The 20312-nt window shown below is 54.7% G+C and overlaps 1 protein-coding gene across 1 annotated transcript in view; it reads left to right on the forward strand.

Annotated features, from left to right (window-relative positions):
• Window positions 1-20312, forward strand: part of LOC128903423 (deleted in malignant brain tumors 1 protein-like) — a 162567-nt gene that overhangs the window by 20562 nt on the left and 121693 nt on the right. The window lies entirely within an intron of this gene.

Raw genomic sequence — 20312 nt, forward strand, 5'->3', positions numbered from 1 at the left:
TGGTAAGGCACATGGAGGACGGGGAGGTGATTCGAGACAGCCAGCATGGCTTCACCAGGGGCAGGTTCTGCCTGACCAACCTGGCAGCTTTCTCCAATGGAGTGACTGCATCAGTGGACAAGGGAAGAGCAATGGATATCCTCTGTCTGAACTTCTGCAAGGCCTTTGACACTGTCCCCCCGCAACATCCTTCTCCCTTGTTGGAGACTACGGATTTGATGGGAGGACTGTTCGGTGGATAAGCAACTGGCTGGAGGGTCACATCCAGAGAGTAGTGGTCAATGGCTCGATGCCCAGATGCAGAGGGGTGAAAAGTGGTGTCCCTCAGGGATCTGTCTTGGGACCATTGCTGTTTAATATCTTCATCAATGACATAGACAGTGGGATCAAGTGAAGCCTCAGCAAGTTTGCCGATGACACCAAGCTGAGTGGTGCAGTTGACAGGCCAGAGGGACGGGATGCCATCCAGAGGGACCTGCACCAGCTGGAGAGGTGTGCCTGAGCAAACCTTATGAAGTTCAAGAAGACCAAGTGCAATGTCCTACACTTGGGTCGGGACAATCCTGGTTATCAATACAGGCTGGGGGATGATGTGATAGAGAGTAGCCTTGCGGAAAAAAGCCGGGGGGGTACTGGTAGGTGAAAAGCTGGACATGAGCCAACAATGTGAGCCTGCAGCCCAGAAGGCCAATCGCATCCAGGGCTGCAACAACAGAACTGTGGCCAGCAGATCCAGAGAGGTGATTCTGCCCCTCTCCTCTGCTCTTGTGAGACCCCACCTGGAGTAGTGTGTCCAGCTCTGGAGCCCTCAGCACAAGAAGGACATGGACCTGTTGGAGCAGGTCCAGAGGAGGCCACAAAGATGATCTGAGGGCTGGAGCACCTCTCCTACGAAGACAGTCTGATACAGGTAGGGTTGTTCAGCCTGGAGAAGAGAAAGCTATGAGGAGACCTGATAGCGGCCTTCCAGTACCTGAAGGGGGCCTACAAGAAAGTGGGGGAGGGGCTGTTTGCAAGGGCATGTAGCCATAGGACAAGGGGCAATGGTTTAAACTAGAGCAGGGTGGGTTGAGATTAGACATTGGGAAGAAGTTCTTTACCATTAGGGTGGTGAGACACTGGCCCAGGTTGCCCAGAGAGGGGGTGGAGGCCCCATCCCTGGAGGTGTTCAAGGCCAGGCTGGATGAGGCTCTGAGCAACCTGATCTAGTTGAAGATGTCCCTGCTTACTGCAGGGGGGTGGGACTAGGTGGCCTTTAGAGGTCCCTTCCAACCCAACACATTCTATGATTCTGTGATTCTAAATAGACATAAAGGCTAACCAATACAATTGAGATGTATCTCTTTTTGCAAAAAGTAGCGCATTATTGGTACCAAATGATCTTTGAAACCTCAAAGGCAGGTGTTTCTATATTGTAGGTGGTATTGTAGGGGACAGGTGGTTCATATTGTAGGGAGGACACTGCATTAGGAGGAGCGTGGGTCACCCACACCAGGGGAGCTGTCATCTCACTCCACTGAAACCTGGAGTGGCCACCTCGGGGCTCGTGTGCCCCTCACTGGGGCTTCCTGTTCTAGACAAGTGGGGAGGAATGGAGAGTGTCCAGAGAAGCTCTGCCAATATGGGATTCATGGCCTCAAGCACACGCCCCGTGAGGGGAGGCTGAGGGTCCTGGTCTCCTTCAGCCTGGTGAAGTGGGGGCTCAGAGCGTCACAGTCATAACCTGTAACTGTGTGAAGGGTGGTTTCAGAGATGCTGGAGCTTTTCTTCATGGTGGAAAAAAAAGCAGGAGAAAAGAAGGATGCCACAAAGTTTGGATTGGGAGGTTGAGACCAGAAATGACCAGAAGAAACTGTCACCCCGAGGGCAGTGCTGTGGTACAAGAGGACACCCAGGGGGAGGCTGGACCAGCCCATGGCTTTGTCTTTCCAGGAACAGCCAGGGAGGATGGAGAGATATCAGTAAGGGTAGTGAGATATTGGGGTGAAATCAAAAAGACAATTGGACGCCTTCAAAGAAAGAGGTGCAGGTATGGGACACCAAAGGAGTAACACCTTCAGGTTTGCTCAGCATCAGAGCCACCTTTAATTTCCCTTTACCTACCTGTCATTATTGCTTCCAGTTTTCTGCTCTAATGAGCCCCTGCGGAGGCTTTGTTGGTAATGGTCCTCAGTGGGACCCATTAACACTCCAAGAAACCTTGGAGTTTACATCTGGGTTTGTCTTCTTGAGAGGTTTCTTCAACTTCCTCTCAGTGTCTGAGGTTCAGGGACTCCACCCCAAACCCACCCGAGGGGTCATTAAAATGCCTTGGGCTGCTCCTCTGGTGCTGAGCTGGGCCAGGCTCTTGGGACAAAGGAAGCTGATGTGAAACAGGCAGCAGGGCTGAGGGCGCTGCCTGCAGGCACTGAGGATGGGACCATCAATGCAGAGAGAGCGTGAAGGCAGTCGTGATTGGGAGGAGAGCTGAGAGCTCACTGTGGGAGAAAGCTTCCCAGCCCTCTGCCCGGTAAGTGTGAGGCTGCAGGGCAATGCCGCTGCCGATCCTGAAGGGTTCTCATAAAGCTGTCGTAGCCCACAGCCTGTGGGATCTTTCTCTGGTGTAGAGGAGGAGAAGGGTGTGCTGCAGAGCAGGGCTTCCCTGCAGCACCGTCAGAGGGACAGGACACGGTGGCTGCCTTCTCCTGGGGATGGTTGCAGGGGCATGAAGGCAGGTGTGCAGCCAGGGGTGCCCAGGGCTGTCCTTCAGAGCAGGGTCCCGGTGCTTCTTGGCAGGCTGGCTTCCCGGAACTGGCAGGCTTCCCGGAACTCTGCCTCCTGCCAGTGCCAACTCTAACCCTGCCCAGTGAGCTTCTGCCCTTAAGGACGTGGGATCCAGGGCAGCAGCTGCCTCATCTGTGGCCATAGCTGCAGCAGAAGGGACTCTCCTGAGCACCCTCTGTCCTTCCCAGGCCGTGTCTCCCTTCGGAAGAAGCATCGGGGCATTTCTCCTTGCTTCTCCACCCGTCCCTCCTGCTGCTGCTGTTGCTCTTGTTTTCAGTCTCTCTGGGGTGGGGGCTTCATCAGCAGCTCAGCCACTGACCCTGCAGGTCCTGCCATGCAGATGTGTCCCTGGTGCCCAAGGCCTCTTCTAACCTCTGGGTGTCTAGGCAATGCAGTCCATGGGGTGAGGATAACGTTAACTCTCCCCAAAGGGCGCCCCATCTTCTGGGCATCCAAAAGCTGACAGCTCTTCACTGGGGAGGGGAGTTTTTAGATGGACTCCCTTGGAGATGGGCTTTGGAACTGGATGACTCTGCTCTCCATGGGATCATCCTCCAGACCAAAGTGGGGCTGGCAAAAAGCAGCTGAGAGCAGGATGGATGGAGAGACCAGCTCTCCTCCTTCAGCACTAAGGGTCTGTCCTATTGCCTCCCAGGACTCTCACAATAGCACTCGTAGGATAGTAGAAATGCCAGGGATTTCTACCTTCAAACATGACTCCTCAAGTGGGCCAGGGGTAACAGGATCAAAATAAACAAAACAACCCCCCAGCTCTGTTCTGCAGCCAGGGGACCTGGGAGTGACAGTGGTCAAAAGCTCTTTTATATCATAGTGAGATTTAACCTGTGATCACTTCTGGTTCCCATCTGCTTGGACGTTACTGTGACAAATGCAACAGGTTGTGCTCAGAGGTGTTTGTCCTCACTCTTCACTGCTGTTTCCTTCTTGGACAGGCCCCCATGTGCAGAGGGATCTGATGTCCAACGACAGCTCCGTCACCCGCTTCCTCCTCCTGGCATTCGCAGACACGCGGGAGCTGCAGCTCTTGCACTTCTGCCTCTTCCTGGGCATCTACCTGGCTGCCCTCCTGGGCAATGGCCTCATCATCACTGCCGTAGCCTGTGACCACCGCCTCCACACCCCCATGTACTTCTTCCTCCTCAACCTCGCCCTCCTCGACCTGGGTGCCATCTCCACCACTCTGCCCAAAGCCATGGCCAACTCCCTCTGGGACACCAGGGCCATCTCTTACTCTGGATGTGCTGCCCAGGTCTTCTTCTTTGCCTTCTTTATCTTAGCAGAGTTTTATCTTCTGACAGTCATGGCCTATGACCGCTATGTTGCCATCTGCAAACCCCTGCACTATGGGTCCCTCCTGGGCAGCAGAGCTTGTGTCCACATGACAGCAGCTGCCTGGGGCAGTGGCTTTCTCCATGCTCTGCTGCACACAGCCAATACATTTTCAATATCTCTCTGTCAAGGGAATGGCCTAGACCAGTTCTTCTGTGAAATCCCCCAGATCCTCAAGCTCTCCTGCTCACACTCAGACTACCTCAGGGAAGTTGGGCTTCTTTCTTTTAGTATCTTTTTTTCTTTTGTGTGTTTTGTTTTCATTGTGGTGTCCTATGTGCAGATCTTCAGGGCTGTGCTGAGGATGCCCTCACAGCAGGGACGGCACAAAGCCTTTTCCACGTGCCTCCCTCACCTGGCCATGGTCTCACAGTTTATCAGTACTTCGTTTTTTTCCTACTTGAAGAACCCCTCCATCACCTCCCCCATTCTAGACCTAGTGCTGTCAATTCTGTACTCGGTGGTGCCTCCAGCAGTGAACCCCCTCATCTACAGCATGAGGAACCAGGAGCTCAAGGATGCCCTGAGGAAACTGATTGGACATTTTTTCATCAGCCATAGACTGTGTACCTTATTCTGGAAATGATTCCCTGTATCTTTGTGACAAGCATTCACTATTCCTCCCCTCCTCCTTAACTTTTCACCTCTCGTCTGTGACAAAAAATATTTCTGTAAATAAAGACTCAGGCTCTCGTTTTGTTTAAATAAAATAAATGAACCAGCTACAACTACTTTTCCTGAGACCCATCAGCAGCAGGGCTGAATAAACGGGAGATGAGAAGACCTTTCTGGCTGCAGCAGCCTGGGGCAGGCTGTCCCAGTGCCACTCTGTCACTGGGGCGGCAGGAGCTGCCTGAGGGTCCCCAGGGCCAGGGCTCTTGCACTGGGCTGGGGAGAGGGGATGGCACAGAGGGGCTGCAGACCCCTCAGAACATCCTGGGGAGGAGGACACAGGGGCCCACTGACTGCCTTTGCCTTGTGCCCAAATGCCCTCCCTCTCTGGGGCTGACCCTCCTCTGCCCCCCAGCAGCTGCGGTGCCCTTCAGAGGGGCTGTGGCTGTGGAGTGAGTGCCCAGAGCTCTGCAGCACCCTGGGGCAGGCTCTGCTGTTGGGCCAGCGCAGACTGGGCTGGGATGGAGAGAGGGCAGGGGAGGTGGCAGAGCTTGGAGGGAGCTGGGCTGGGCTGGAAAGTGCCCAGGAGGAAAAATCCTCGGAGTACAGCTTGTACCATGTGACCATGCGGGGGGAGGACTCACACCAGAGTGTTTGTGGTGCAGGGCCAGGGCTTGTGGAATTGGTGTCCGTCTCCAGGGTTTGGTAGTGGTGGGGCTGAAGGCATGGGCCTCTGTGAGAAGAGACCAGGGGCTGCTTCCGTGCCAGACAGAGCTGGTTCCAGACGGCTCCAAAAGAAACCCACCGCTGGCCAAAACTGAGCACATCAACGAGGATGGTGGAACTTCTGTGAGAGTGTATTTAAGAAAGGACACAAGTGCTTGAGTGGGAGAGTGGTGAGGGAAAAACCAGTGTGAGAAACAGCCCTGAAAACACCAGGGTGAGTGAAGAAGGAGGGAGAGGAGGTGCTCCAGGTGCCAGAGCAGATGGTCTCCTGCAGCCTGTGGAGAATACCACAGTAGAGCAGGTATTTCCCTGCAGCCTAAGGAGAGGAGCACAGCGGGGGAGGTAATCCCTGCACTTGGTGGAGGACCCAACACTGGAGAGGTTGGATATTTCCTGAATGGGATGGGCTATTCACCATAACACAGCCCTGGGAACCTCCTCCCACTCCAATGGCCCCCTCCCATGACCACCCACTCATTGTGCCCCCAGGCCCTGCACAGGGAACCCGCTCCTTCCCAGCCCAACACTTCTTAACAGCCCCATGCCCCCAACCCCACACCTTCCCCTGCTGACCACCTGCCCTGGCACCACCCAAGCTCACACCCCCCCAGGCCTTTCTGTGTCCTCATGAACACCAACATGATCCCAGGATCCCCAAAACCCATGTCCCCTCCTGGCCGCTGGTGGCAGCCCAGCCCCTGTGCTTGGTGGGGGCCCCTGAGAAGGGAACTTCTCTACCACCTGTGGGTGCAGACAGTCCAGTCCCCCTCTCTCTATGGGGCACAAACTGCCTTCCTGGTGTCAGGACTCTCTACTGCCTCAGGGGCACAGTACTGGGGAATAAGTCATCCCAAAAGGGTACCCCAGGATGGGTTGTCTTTAAATGCAGCCAGGCACAGGAAGTGGAGACACCCTCTCCCAGCCAGGTGGACACAGGCAAAGGCACAGGGTCCATAGACCTGAGCTCCTTCTGACCCTCATCTCAGCGGCACTTGGAAAGAAACCCTCTTCCCAAAGGGCTCTTGATGACCCCACTGGTACCCGATGGCCCTGGGCTGTGGGAAAAGGGAGCCGGCACTTACCTCTGCAGAGCTGCACCCAGAGGAGCAGCCACAGCACCCGAGGGGACAGGAGTCCCTCCATTCCCATCCTGAGCCTCCTGCCCTGCTGGCACAGCCCTGCTCTTCCCCACTCCCTGTCGCAGCCCCTGGGGACTCACGGGGACGTCGATGATGGGAGGGTGATATATCTCTGCAGATGCCAACCCAGCTGCGGAAGGAGCCAATCGAAGCAGCAGCACCTTTTTAGATGTTATCGGGAGCTATCTCCCCTCCGACACAGCCCAGCCCGCCAATGAACTTCTCCAGCGCTGTTCATGACCATATATGAGGGACATATATGTCCCACTGCCGGTGTCATGGTCGCTGTGGTGGCAGATCATCATGGGACAAGCTGGGTGTGGAGGGGAATTTGGTTAGTCACCCCTTGCACCCTGCTGTGGGCCTGGAAGCACTGAGCATCTCCTGCGCTGGGCTCATCCAAGAAGCCATGAGGCAAGTGTCCAGCTGCCCCCAAGCTGCGGTGACCATGGAGCGGGGACTGCACCAGGGTCTGTGTCAGGATGGGGGGGAAACAGCCCCTGCCCCTGCCACGGACCTCACTGTGCTGGGAGCAGCAGCTGGGAGAGGTCTTCATCCAGGGCAAGGGCTCCATCCCAGGAGTGTTGGCTTGTCCGTCCCTCCCTGCAGACCCCCACAGTGAGTCCCTCGCAGGAGCTGGAGCTGGATCATGTCCCTGCCCTGGCAGCAGACAGACAGCCCAGAGGCTCAGACGTGTCCCTGACTCTCAGTGTGTCACCCAGGGGCCGTTATTCCCCGTGGGCGGAGCGGGAGCTGGAGCCTGCAGGTGCACAAACCACAGCCCACGTGGCCTCGCCGCGCTCCCCCCGCTCCCCCCGCAGCGCCCGGGCAGGAAGTCTGTGGTTTCCTCCTGGCGCCGTGCCCAGGCACATCCCTGGGGTGCCCCCGAGCCACCCCCACCCCGACTGCTCCAGCCAGGGCCACAGGGGCTGCTCCTTCGGCCTCGCAGACACGGGGACGGGCAGCTCCCAGCCCCCGTCATGCCCCTGTCACGCACACGGCCGCTCTGCACCGAGCTCCACGGGCACGGGGTGACATCACTGACGTGACCTCACACCCTTCCTACTGCCAAAGCTGTGTGTTCATTGGTTATACTGATGGTGACCTCACACTCTCCTACTTCTGCTGCCGTGTGCTCATGAGTGGTACCGACAGTGACCTCACGTCCCTCCTGCTGCCACCACCGTGTGCTCAGGGGTTACAGTGACCATGACCTCACACCCTCCTGCTGCTGCTGCTGCGTGCTCAGGAGTCCCGCTGTCACACGTGTGTGTGTGTTGTGTACAGGCTTTTGATGACGATGGTTCTTCCAAAAAGCCGTATTGGGGTGGGGTCCAAGTATTATTTTAATGGCATCAGAAGCGGCCACACAAGCCATATGCCTGCTCCTTGCCCAAAAGCTACACAGGCAGCGGTGAAATCACAAGAGCGACATTCACAAGCCACGTTCCTGCTCCTGGCCTATCAGGTATTCAGACACCAATGACCTCACAAACACCTACATAAACTACTGCTTGGCTCCCAACCTGTCATCTACTCGGGCACCTGCGACACCACAACACCCTACACCACCCATGTTCCTGCTCCTGCCCTACCAGGTACGCGGGCAGCAGTGACTTCACCAGCTCCTACACAACCCATGGGCCTCTTCCTGGCCTGTCAGCTGAGCGGTCACAGGTGACCTTGCAAACACCTACACAAGATGGGGGCTTAGTCCTGGCCTGCCAGCTTCTCAGGCACCTGGGACCTCAAAATACCCAACACAAGACATGTTTCTCCTGGGCTCCTCAGGCACCAGTGACATCGCAGAGACATCCACAAGCCAGGTGAGAGCTCCTGGCCTCTCGTCTGCGCAGGCACCAGTGACCTCACAGGCACCTACACGAGCTGTGCACCTGGGCCTGCCTTATCAGCTACTCAGCCAAGAGAGACATCACAAGGACAAGCCCGAGCCACATGTCTCCTATCAGCTACACCAGCACCAGTGACCTCACCAGCCCCTACAGGAGCCCTGGCCTTGCTCCTGGTCTATCAGCTACTCAGGCACCAGAGACCTGACCCCCACATCTCCCCCTGCTTGCTGTCTGCTCACCTCTGAGATACGACTCCTCACAAGCTCCTACACAGACCAGAAGCCTCCTCTTGGCCTGTTGGCTACTCAGGCAGCAGCTCCTCACAAGCACATACCAACCTATTTGCTGCGTGCTCGTCTTTTGGGGGGACCCAAGCCAGTACTGACCCCCCTCTCCGTCACTTGCTCACCCCTCCTAGAAGGGGGCCGTAGCCCCTGGGCATGTTCCAGCGTGTCCGTGCCCCACCACCTTTCGGGCACCCCTCCGCCCTCTTGAATTCCCCCCAGCCCACCCTGTCAGGGCTTGTTCTGCAGCCTGGTAAAGTGGGGGGCCCCCACCCGGCCTTTGCCTTCTGCTTCCGTTCACATTTAAACTCTAATTCTTCACTACACTAAATCTTATTGAAGAAGGGTTTATTCAATTCAAAACTATAGCTCCATTTCAAATTTACAGTTATGCAAACTTTAGAAACAAAGATTATTAATTTAATTTCTATATGTTTATTAATGTTTACCTCTGTAGAAATCTATACACATATACATAAGTACATATATAAAAATAATGGGTGCATTATTAAAAAAAAAATTTCATTTGTAGAATTATACACTTCCTTTCATAGATATATTCCTCTAGATGTATATATTGCCTACCAATCTTACAGTTTTATATCCAAGCACTTCTGGGCCAAAGGAGGCAGGCAGCCAATCCCAGGGGCTGTGTTCCTCTAAAGAAGTTGTCATGGTCGGTGGCCCAGCTGAAGTGCCTCTGTACCAACGCACGCAGGCTGGGGAACAAAGAGGAGGAGCTGAGCACCCTTGTGCAGCTGGAATCCTCACGGCTGGGGTTTGCTACAGGCCACCCGAGCAAGAGGAGCCTTTTGACGAAGCGTTCTTACTTCACCTCCAGGAAGCACCACACTCAGAGGCTGAGATCTACTGAGGGACTCCAGTCACCCTGGCAGCTGCTGGAAGAGCATCCCATGAAGCTGTGAGCAGTGCAGGAGACTCATGGAGGGTGTTGACGAAGGGATTGAGAGCAGCCCTGCAGAGAAGGGCGTGAGGATGCTGGGGCTGGAGTAACTGAACATGAGCTGGACACGTGCGCTGGCAGCCCAGAAAGCCAAGCGCATCCTGGGCTGCATGAGAAGAAGCGTGGCCAGCAGGTGGAGGGAGGGGATTCTCCTCCTCTACGCTGCTGTGGTGAGACCCCAGCTGGAGAACAGCGTCCAGCTCAGGGGTGCCAAGCACAAGACAGACACGGACCTGTTAGCGTGCGTGTAGAGGAGGGTCACAAACATGCTGTGAAAGCTGGAACACCTCTTGTGAAATGTGCTGAACTGATTCGTGTCAGTGTGGAACAGTGTTAGGGCCACAGGGTGAAGTGTGACCTTTGACTGTTCTGTCTGTATGGCCGCAGACGAGACGGTGTGTCTATCGCAGACGAGACGGTGTGTCTGTCGTGTCTGTGTTTTGCAGGAGCCACCTGGCGAACATTCTAGAATACCAACTTAAACCGGTCCTGTTGTTATCCGCATAGTGACCTGTAAGGGGGGGATACACCCATTTTTGGCAAGGGCCAACCACTTTAGAGGCAGTTATGAATATGTATTAGTATAGGAGATATAAACCAAAAATGGGGTCTGTAAGGTGTGTGTCTTGGTTGGGCAGAGACCCCCGGCACACCCAGCGCTGTTTGCTTGCCTTTGTTCCTTTAATAAATTATAAATTCTAATTGGAATCCTGTTTGCGATTAAATCATTTATCACCCCTCTCATGGAGAAAAGCTGAGAGAGTTGGGGGTGTTCAGCACAGAGAAGGGAAGGCTCCAGGGAGACCTTATTGCAGGGATCCAACATAAAAAGGAGGCTCATGGGACAGTCGAGGAGAGACTGTGTACCAAGGCCTGCAGTGACAGGACGAGGACCAGGGCTTTAAGGTGTGTCCCCAGGGTGTCCCCGTCCCACCCGACCTGCGCCTCCTCCCCCGGCAACCCCAGCTCCGCCATGATGCCAGCGGGCAGTGGGGCAACGACCACTCAAGGCGGAAACCGGACCCACTTCCGGCGCAGGGGATGATGGGAGATGGAGTACAGGTCATTGACCCCAGTATGGACAAGTGATCCCAGTATGGACCAGCATAGACCGTTCCCAGTGTGGTCCCAGTGCTCCCAGTATGACTCCCTGACTCCCCCCAGTGCTCCCAGTGCGATTCCAGTGCTCCCAGTATGACCCCCTAACTACCCCCAGTGCTCCCAGTGCTGTCCCAGTGCTCCCAGTATGACCCCCTGACTCCCCCCAGTGCTCCCAGTGCGGTCCCAGTGCTCCCAGTATAATCCCGTGACGCCCCCCAGTGCTCCCAGTGTGCTCCCAGTGCTCCCAGTATGACTCCCTGACTCCCCCCAGTGCTCCCAGTGCTATCCCAGTGCTCCCAGTATAAGTTCCTGAGTCCCCCCAGTGCTCCCAGTATTACTCCCTGACTTCCCGCACTACTCCCAGTGTGGTCCCAGTGCTCCCAGTAGGACTCCCTGACTCCCCCCAGTGCTCCCAGTGCGGTCCCAGTGTTCCCAGTATGACCCCCTGACTCCCCCCAGGACTATCAGGGCATTCCCAGTGCTCCCAGTATGACCCCCTGACTCCCCCCAGTGCTCCCAGTGTGTTCCCAGTGCTCCCAGCATGACCCCGTGACTCCCCCCAGTGCTCCCAGTGCTGTCCCAGTGTTCCCAGTATGACCCCCTGACTCCCCCCAGTGCTCCCAGTGCTTTCCCCGTGCTCCCAGTATGACCCCCTGACTCCTCCCAGTGCTGTCCCAGTGCTCCCAGTGCAACCCCCTGACTCCCGCCAGTGCTCCCAGTGCGGTCCCAGTGCTCCCAGTATGACTCCCTGACTCCCCCCAGTGCTCCCAGTGCGGTCCCAGTGCTCCCAGTATGACCCCCTGACTCCCCCCAGTGCTCCCAGTGCGGTCCCAGTGCTCCCAGCATGACCCCGTGACTCCACCCAGTGCTTTCAGTACGGTCCCAGTGCTCCCAGTATGACTGCCTGACTCCCCCCAGTGCTCCCAGTGCGGTCCCAGTGCTCCCAGTATGACTCCCGGTTTCCCACCAGTGCTCCCAGTAAGGTCCCAGTGCTCCCAGTATGAATTCCTGAGTCCACCCACTGCTCCTAGTGCGGTCCCAGTGCTCCCAGTATCACCCCCTGACTCCCCCCAGAGCTCCCAGTGCGGTCCCAGTGGTCCCAGTATGACTCCCTGAGTCCCACCAGTGCTCCCAGTGTGGTCCCAGTGCTCCCAGTATGACTCCCTGTCTCCCCCCAGTGCTCCTAGTGCGGTCCCAGTGCTCCCAGTATGACTTCCTGGTTCCCCCCAGTGGTCCTAGCGCGTTCCCAGTGCTCCCAGTACGAATTCCTCACACACCCCAGTGCTCCCAGTGCTGTCCCAGTGCTTCCAGTATGACCCTCTGACTCCCACCAGTGCCCCCAGTATGACCTACAGACTCCCCCCAGTGCTCCCAGTGCGGTCCCAGTGCTCCCAGTATGACTCCCTGACTCCCCCCAGTGCTCCCAGTATGAATTCCTGACTCCAACCAGTGCTCCCAGTGTGGTCCCAGTGCTCCCAGTATGACTCCCGGGTTCCCCCCAGTGCTCCCAGTATGAATTACTGACTCCCCTCAGTGGTCCCAGTGCGGTCCCAGTGCTCCCAGTATGACTCCCGGGTTTCCCGCAGTGCTCCCAGTGTGGTCCCAGTGCTCCCAGTATGACTCCCTCACTCCTCCCAGTGTTTCCAGTGCGGTCCCAGGGCTCCCAGTATGACGCCTTGACTCCCCCAGGGCTCCCAGTGCGGTCCCAGTGATCCCAGTATGACCCCCTGAATCCCTGGTAACTCCCTGAGTTCTCAGGGCTCATTGAGAGGCTTTGAACTGGATTTGAAGGGGGGGTGGGGACGGTCCTGGGCTTGCTGGGGAGCTGCCAGGGCGCAGTTGCTCAGCGCTCGTGGGCCAGTGTGCCAGTATTTCTGGTAGCCAGAAGGCACAGCACATCTCAAGGGTCACAACTACACACACGACTCCCTCTCTGAAATGCTGAGACACCAGTGCACGCGGCGTGGGGAATGAGCAGGAAGAGCTGGAGGTCTGTGCGCGGTCGCAGGGCCACGATCTCATTGCAGTCACTGAGACGTGGTGGGACAGCTCGCGTGACTGGAATGCTGTCATGGGTGGCTACGTCCTTTCCCGGAAAGACAGGCCAGCGAGGCGTGGTGGTGGAGTTGCACTCCATGGGAGAGAGCATTTGGAATGCATCGGGCTCTCACTAGGGGCGGATGACGAGAGGGTTGAGAGCTTATGGGTGAGGATTAAGGGGCAGGCCAACATGAGGGACACTGTTGTGGGTGTTTATCACAGGCCACCTGATCAGGATGGGGAAGCTGATGAGGCTTTCTAGAGACAGCTGAAGGTACCTCGCAATCGCAGGCCTTGGTTCTCATGGGGGACTTCGATCACCCCGATATCTGCTGGGCAGACCACGCAGCCAGGCACGCACAGTCCAGGAGGCTCCTCCAGTGCATTGATGACAACTTCTTGACACAGGTGGTGCAGGAGCCAACAAGGAGAGGAGCACTCCTGGACCTGGTACTGACAAACACAGAGGGACTGGTGGGGGACATTAAGGTTGGGGGCACCCTAGGCTGTAGTGATCATGAAATGATGGAGTTCAGGATCATGGGTACTACGCACAAAACAACAAGAAGTAAAATTACAACCTTGGATTTCAGGAGGGCTAACTTTGACCTCTTCAAGAAACTGCTTGGAGAGATCCCATGGGCTGGGGCTCTGGAAGGCAAAGGGGCTCAAGAGAGCTGGTTGGTATTCAAAGACCACTTCCTCCAAGCTCAGGATCGGTGCATCCCGAAGAGAAAGAAATCGGCCAAGGGACACAGGAGACCTGCATGGTTGAGCAGGGAGCTTCTGAAAAAGCTCAAGTGGAAGAAGGAAGTCTACAATACGTGGAAGAAGGGACTGACCCCTTGGGAGGATTACAGGAATGCTGCCAGAGCGTGCAGGGATGAAACAAGGAAAGCCAAGGCCGCCTTGGAATTAAACCTGGCCAGGGATGTCAAGCTCAACAGGAATGGCTTCTACGAGTATATTGGAAGCAAAAGGAAGAGCAGAGAAGTTGTGGGCCCACTGTTGAATGAGGCAGGAGCCATGGGGACAGAGGATGCGGAGAAGGCGGAGTTACTGAATGCCTTCTTTGCTTCGGTCTTTACTGCTCGGCCCAGCCCTCTGGAGTCCCAGGCATTGGGGGAAGTAATGGGGAAAGAAGAAGACTTCCCTTGGGTTGAGGAGGATCGAGTGAGGGATCAATTAGATCAATCAGATATTCACAAGTCCATGGGCCCCGATGGGATGCCCCCGAGAGTGCTGAGGGAGCTCGTGGACGTCATTGCTGGGCCGCTCTCCATTATCTTTGAAAGGTCCTGGAGAACAGGCGAGGTGCCTGAGGACTGGAGGAAAGCCAATGTCCCTCCAGTCTTCAAAAAGGCAAGCAGGAGGAGCCAGGGAACTATAGGCCGGTCAGCCTCACCTCCATCCCTGGAAAGATGATGGAACAGCTCCTTGTGGGTGTCATCTCAAGGCATGTGGAGGAAAAGAATACTATGGGCAGTAGTCAACACGGATTCACCAAGGGGAAATCCTGTGTGACTAACCCGATAGCCTTCTGTGATGGCGTGACTGGATGGATAGATGAGGGGAGGGCAGTGGATGGCGTCTACCTTGACTTCAGCAAGGCTTTCGACACTGTCTCCCACAGCATCCTCAGAGGGAAGCTTAGGAAATGTGGGTTAGATGAGTGGAGAGTAAGGTGGATTGAAAACTGGTTGAAAGACAGAGCTCAGAGGGTGGTGATTAGGGGCACAGAGTCTAGTTGGAGGTCAGTGAGGAGTGGTGTTCCCCAGGGGTCAGTGCTGGGTCCAGTCCTCTTCAATATCTTCATCAGCGACCTGGATGAAGGGATAGGGTGCACCCTCAGGAAGTTTGCCGATGACACAACGCTGGGGGGGGTGGCTGACACACCAGAAGTCTGTTCTGCCATCCAGAGAGACCTGGGCAGGCTGGAGAGTTGGGCAGAGAGGAGCCTCATGAAATTCAACCAGGGCAAGTGTAGGGTGCTGCACCTGGGGAGGAATAACCCTGTGCACCAGGACAGGTTGGGGGCTGACCTGCTGGAGAGCAGCTCGGTGGAAAGAGACCTGGGAGTCCTGGGGGACAACTGGATGACCATGAGCCAGCAATGGGACCTTGTGGCCAAGAAGGCCAATGGCATCCTGGGGTGCATCAAGAAGAGTGTGGCCAGCAGGTGGAGGGAGGTCATCCTCCCCCTCTACTCTGCCTTGGTGAGGCCGCACCTGGAGCACTGTGCCCAGTTCTGGACTTCCCAGATCAAGAAGGACAGGGAACTGCTGGAGAGGGTGCAGCAGAGAGCTACCAAGGTTAGTTTGCAGCAACAGAAAAGGCTGCTCCGCAACACCTCCTCCCTGGGCCTCCACCTTGGCTGTGCCCCGTATTAGCTCCAAGGTGGAGACGGTCTTGAGTGGTCAAAGTCCAATGGCTCATGCTCTGTGCTCAGGTTCACCTCCAAAGGGGGTGCAGAGAGAAAGCTCAGGTTGGAGGTTCATGGGAAGGTTAGAAGGCCTGTGTCCTGTCACTGCACTGCAGATGTCTATGTTTGCACAGTTTAACGTGACACGAACAACGGATGAGTGTGTCTGACCAAGGCAGCCTTGCGTGGCTCTATCACCAATAGCACAAATGACCCTTCCAGAAGAGAGCACCTCCTGCCCTCCTGTGAGGCTCACGCGGCCCTTGATTTCTTACTCTGCAGCTCTACGCATGGGTCGAGCCCTACCGTTCAGCCAGTTCTTCACCCACCGCACCCTCCACCTGCTCATATCCAAGCTGGGCAACTTGTCCGGAAGGATACTTTGAGGGACACTGTCAAAAGCTTTACTAAAATCCAGCAAAACTACATCCACCACCTTCCCTTCATCCTCTAGGCAGGTGACCTTATTGTGGTTCGTGGTGAATGGCCTGTTCCCCTTAATGTTAACTCCTTCTCCCAGGTGGGCGTTAGGGCTCTAGATGGCCCCCAGTTCAGGCTCGGCTGTTCGCTCTCCAGGAAGGGCACTCTGTGGAGACTGCAGCAATACTGAGAGGGTTTCCCAGCAAAGTCCAAGATAACAAGAGGAGGAGAAAGCCCAAGCTCTGACTCCATGAAGAGAAACTGGAGGTGCTGGAGATAATCTGGCCAAAGATTCCCCATGACGGCGGAATCCCTTCCCACCACTACCACTGGAGGGATCTCCAGGGAGATTTCCAGCATTGCTAGAGGGCCAAAATACCCAAAGAAAGTCCTTTTGTGACCATGCCCTGCCCTCCTGGCTGGCCTGCCTGGTCACCGAGGCTGAGGCCAAGCTTATCCCAGTGCTTGACCCAGCCATGAGACTTCCCTTGCCTATCACCAGCAGAGACAGATGACAGAATGGAAGGGGTTGGAAGGGTCCTTCCGAGATCATGTAGTCCAACCCCGTGCCAAAGCACAATCAACAGCCAAGCCATTTTCCTACTTCTGGCCTGTGAGGTTCTCAGACAGAATTGACTTCAGGCACCTTCACAGACACCTGCCTCTTACTCACCTGTGAGGTTCTGAGGCACAGCTGGCATAAGAGTAGCTTCCCCACCATCACCCACCTTGTCACCCACAAGCTGATCTGATACACGTCATCTCACATTTCGTCTTCCAGCACCATGTGACTGCTCCAGGACCTCACAGGCTCTGCATTCACTCTGCCTCTGGGGGAAAAACAGCTTAGAGAGAGGTTTGGAGGACAAGGGAAGGTTAGGGGTTCTGAGGGAGGCCGCTAGGGCTTTTGGGTTAGGGGTTTCTGTTACCAGTTTTCTTCCATGTGAACCAAAAACTCTGGTCAGAGTTTCTGCTTCATGATCAGGGTGGGGGTGGGGGTCATGGTGAGGCTCAGAATGAAGGTTTGGGATTCTTCTTAGGGCTTCTTGTAATTGATCTGAGTCCTGCTTAGCTTTCTGGGTTAGGGGGTTGGGTTAGGGCTAGAGGCTTAGGGTTAGGCCAGAGTTAAGGCATTTCAAGAGCAGGAACCTCACCAAGTGCTGTCCCTCCCACACGCTTCTCCCTTCACCTATCCCATGCTCCTTTCTCTCTTTGATGAAACTCTCAGGCATGTTGAGCACTTCACTAATGCTGCTCCTCACACGCAGCTTCCTCCAGCAATAATGACATCACGATCTACTCGCCAGCAATGGCACCTTTGCCTTCATCTTCCTCTTGCCTGCCCCTAACATCTCATCATCTCCCTGGCCTTTCCCTCCAGAACTTCACAATCCCTGCCCTCCTTCTGCATCCTGGGAAACATGAGTAACACTTAGGGGAGGGGTTGGAGATGAAAGGGGGTTGAGGGAGAGGATTAGGGAGCTGGCTTTGGGTTTAGGCGTGAGGCGTCTGATGAGGGTTTCAGCTTTGGCATTCGTGTTCAGGGAAGGGCCACAGATGAGCGCTGCAGGTGAGGGATTAGGGTTGGGGTCCAGGCAAAGTCTCAGTGTGAGCTGGGCAGTGCTGGGTCAGAGGGGAAGGGTGTGTAGCCACTTTGCGTGTTTCTGCCCTCGTGATGACCAGGGGGAAACCTCAGCTGCTGATGACCAAAGGCATCATCATTCTAATGAGCTTCCAAAATCAAATCACACACACGCACACAAACACAAGGCTTACAAGAGAGCTTTTTAAATTGAATTGCACCCACACAAACAGATACAGAGGTTAACCTATATAATGAAGATGTTTCTCTTTTTGCAAAAAGTAGTACATTCCTGGTACCAAACGATCCTGGTCACCTGGAGAAATCGAATAGTAGTGAATGACTCACTCTTTTCCTTCGTCTGCATTTGTCAGCAGATGTTCTCTGAAATCCTTGTGAAATCTACTCTGAAATCCAATCTTCAAAAACCTCGTGAAATCTGCATTTGAAATCCTAGCAAAACCTACACTTTGATATCCTTGGAAACTCCACGCTTTGATATCTTCATATCCTCTTATCCTCATGCACGCTTTGATAGCCTGATATCCTCGATACCCTGGGGCACCCAAAACTTCTCTGGAAAACTTGTTCCACCATCTCACAACCCTTTTCATAAAGAAATTCTTCCTTAGGCCTATTCTAAATCTACTCTTTTTCAGTTTAGAAATGTTGCCTTTTATCCTGTCACTACAGGCCTTGGTAAACAGTCCCTGTCTTACGTATAACTCCCCTTTAAACTGTATAAACTGTCGTATGTCTCAGGTGAACCTTTCCTTTTTTGAATCTTTAAATAAGTCACTGTGGTGGTTATAGCAAATTTTGTTAAATCATTTTGATAATTGCCAGGTGATTAATGTTAACATCATACAACTTAACCCTGTGTTAATAAACCTGAAATTGCTGCTGCCTCAAAGTTGGGCAGGATCCCAAATCCACATTCACAACGAGACTGGACATGAGGAGAAAGAAATGTCCCGTGAAGGACAGTGCTGTGACTCCTGAGGTCACCCAGAGGGAGCCTGGATCAGCGCAACGCTGGGTGTTCCAAGGAACAGGCAGGGAGGCAGAAGAGCTGTCAGGAAAGGCGAGGAGATGCCCCAGTGGGAGCAAGGGGAGGAAAGAGGTTGGGTGTCCACAGCCTGCAGGTCTTTGTCCCCTTGGCTGTGGCTGTTGTCTTTGCTACCAAGGCCTGAAAGGAGACACCTTAATCTCATGGAACCGGGGCCTCACTGCTTCCTCGCACCCCCCAGGGAGGCCGGGAGGTGTGGTGCCGTTGTCCTTCACTCGGCATTGCACACCCCACACCTCACTGCCCCGGGAGGAGCCCTGAGCCAGTGTGAGGGACAGGATCCCCCTTCCCAGGGCTGGCCGCTTGGCGGGATAAAATACATCAAGGCTTTACTCAGCATCAGCTCCACCTGCACAGTGCCTTTGCCTCCCTGTAATCACAGCCTCCAGTTGCCTGCTCGAACAAATCCATGGGGAGGCTTGGTCTGTCATGGCCCTCAGTGGGGACAATTAATGCTCCAAGACACTTTGGCGTTTGCTTCGGACTTGAATTCCTGCACAGGTTGTTCAAGCTCCTCTCAGTATCTGGCATTCCTGGGCTCAGCAGCAAATGCCCCATGGGGCTCGTTACAGTGCAGAAAGCCCTAAGGAGCCACAGCTCTGCCATGATTTTCTTCAGGGCTTCTAACCTGGCACAGCTCAGTGGAGAGGTCTCAGGAGTCTACTTAAAGTGGAAGGTTTCAAGAAGCACTTAATAAAAAGGTAATTTTTCATTTGGAAAGGGCTTTTCATTAGTCTTTTTATTTTTCCAGAGGAAATGCTTGCAGCTTTCTCCAACTGATACTGAACCAGAGGGTCTCCTAAGGAGGACCGGAGAGGTAGCAACTGCCGTCTCCTCGAGGTCCCCCACTGTATGGACAACTTGCCCCCCCACCTCCTCCTCCCCACCGTTTCTCTTGGGGCTGCCTGGGACTTGCATTCTTTTCCTACATCAGACTTGTGCGCTGAGTCTGCAGCTGAATGTTCACAGCTCCTTTGCACCAATTCCTGCCTGATTCCCCCGCAGACTTGGCTGTAAATAGACAAGGGATTCTTATTAAATTTGAACAGCCAGAAGGACAAAATGATACCAATTAATTAAAGAAACCCAATGCTTTCCTCCACTATATGCCAAGTCCAAGCCTCCAATAAGCTCCACCTTCCTCAAACCATCAACATAAAAGAAATACGTTGGAGAGATTGATAGGAAATTCTAAATATACGCACAGTTAGTGCGTTGGCTAAAGAGACAGTGTGGCAGATTAAGTAAACTTTGCCTTATTCTTGGCCAAATTTCCATCCCAGAGCCTTGTCACCAACTCATGTCTCTAGTCATGTCCCTGCCCGTGTTACATTATGTGCTTGTTAAACAAAACTTTTCTTCTCCAGCAAACTCTAGCAAAACTCTTCCTTGGAGACAGTCTCTCCTCAGAGTCCCCTTGCAACCATACGGTGAATTGAGATGCAAGAATAAACTCATTACAGTTCCTTCACGTTAACAAGCTCCCGGGGGAAAGTCACGCAGTGTGGAGGGCCCTGGCAGGAATAAAGAGCCTTGGAGGTTCAGCAGGGTCTGCTGAGGGCTGTGGGTGACGAAGCTGCTTCAGGAAATGGAAGCGTGCCTCCCTGGGGGCTGATTGGAGCAGAAAACCAGAGGCAGTGATTTCAGGGTGACAAAGAAAGGAGGCAGAGACATCCTGTGTGCTGTAGCCCCCTGGATGTGCCCTGTCAAGCGAAGGGGCCCAGTGCTAATCCCCAGCTCATTGCAATGGGGATGCTTTTGGCCATCACCACATGAGCTTTCCCTCTGCTCACCACCAGGGCCCATACACGCTGAGTGCCTTCCACACTCTTGCCCCTCAGACTCGGCACGACGCAGCTCCCCCTAAGCCTTTGCCTGGACCCTAACCCTAATCCCTCACCTGCAGCTCTCATCTGTAGCCCTTCCCTGAACATCAACGCCAAAGCTGAAACCGTCACCACATGCCTCACGCCTAAACTCAAACCCA

Source organism: Rissa tridactyla, unplaced genomic scaffold (genome assembly GCF_028500815.1).
Source record: "Rissa tridactyla isolate bRisTri1 unplaced genomic scaffold, bRisTri1.patW.cur.20221130 scaffold_33, whole genome shotgun sequence".
Lineage (NCBI taxonomy): Eukaryota > Metazoa > Chordata > Aves > Charadriiformes > Laridae > Rissa > Rissa tridactyla.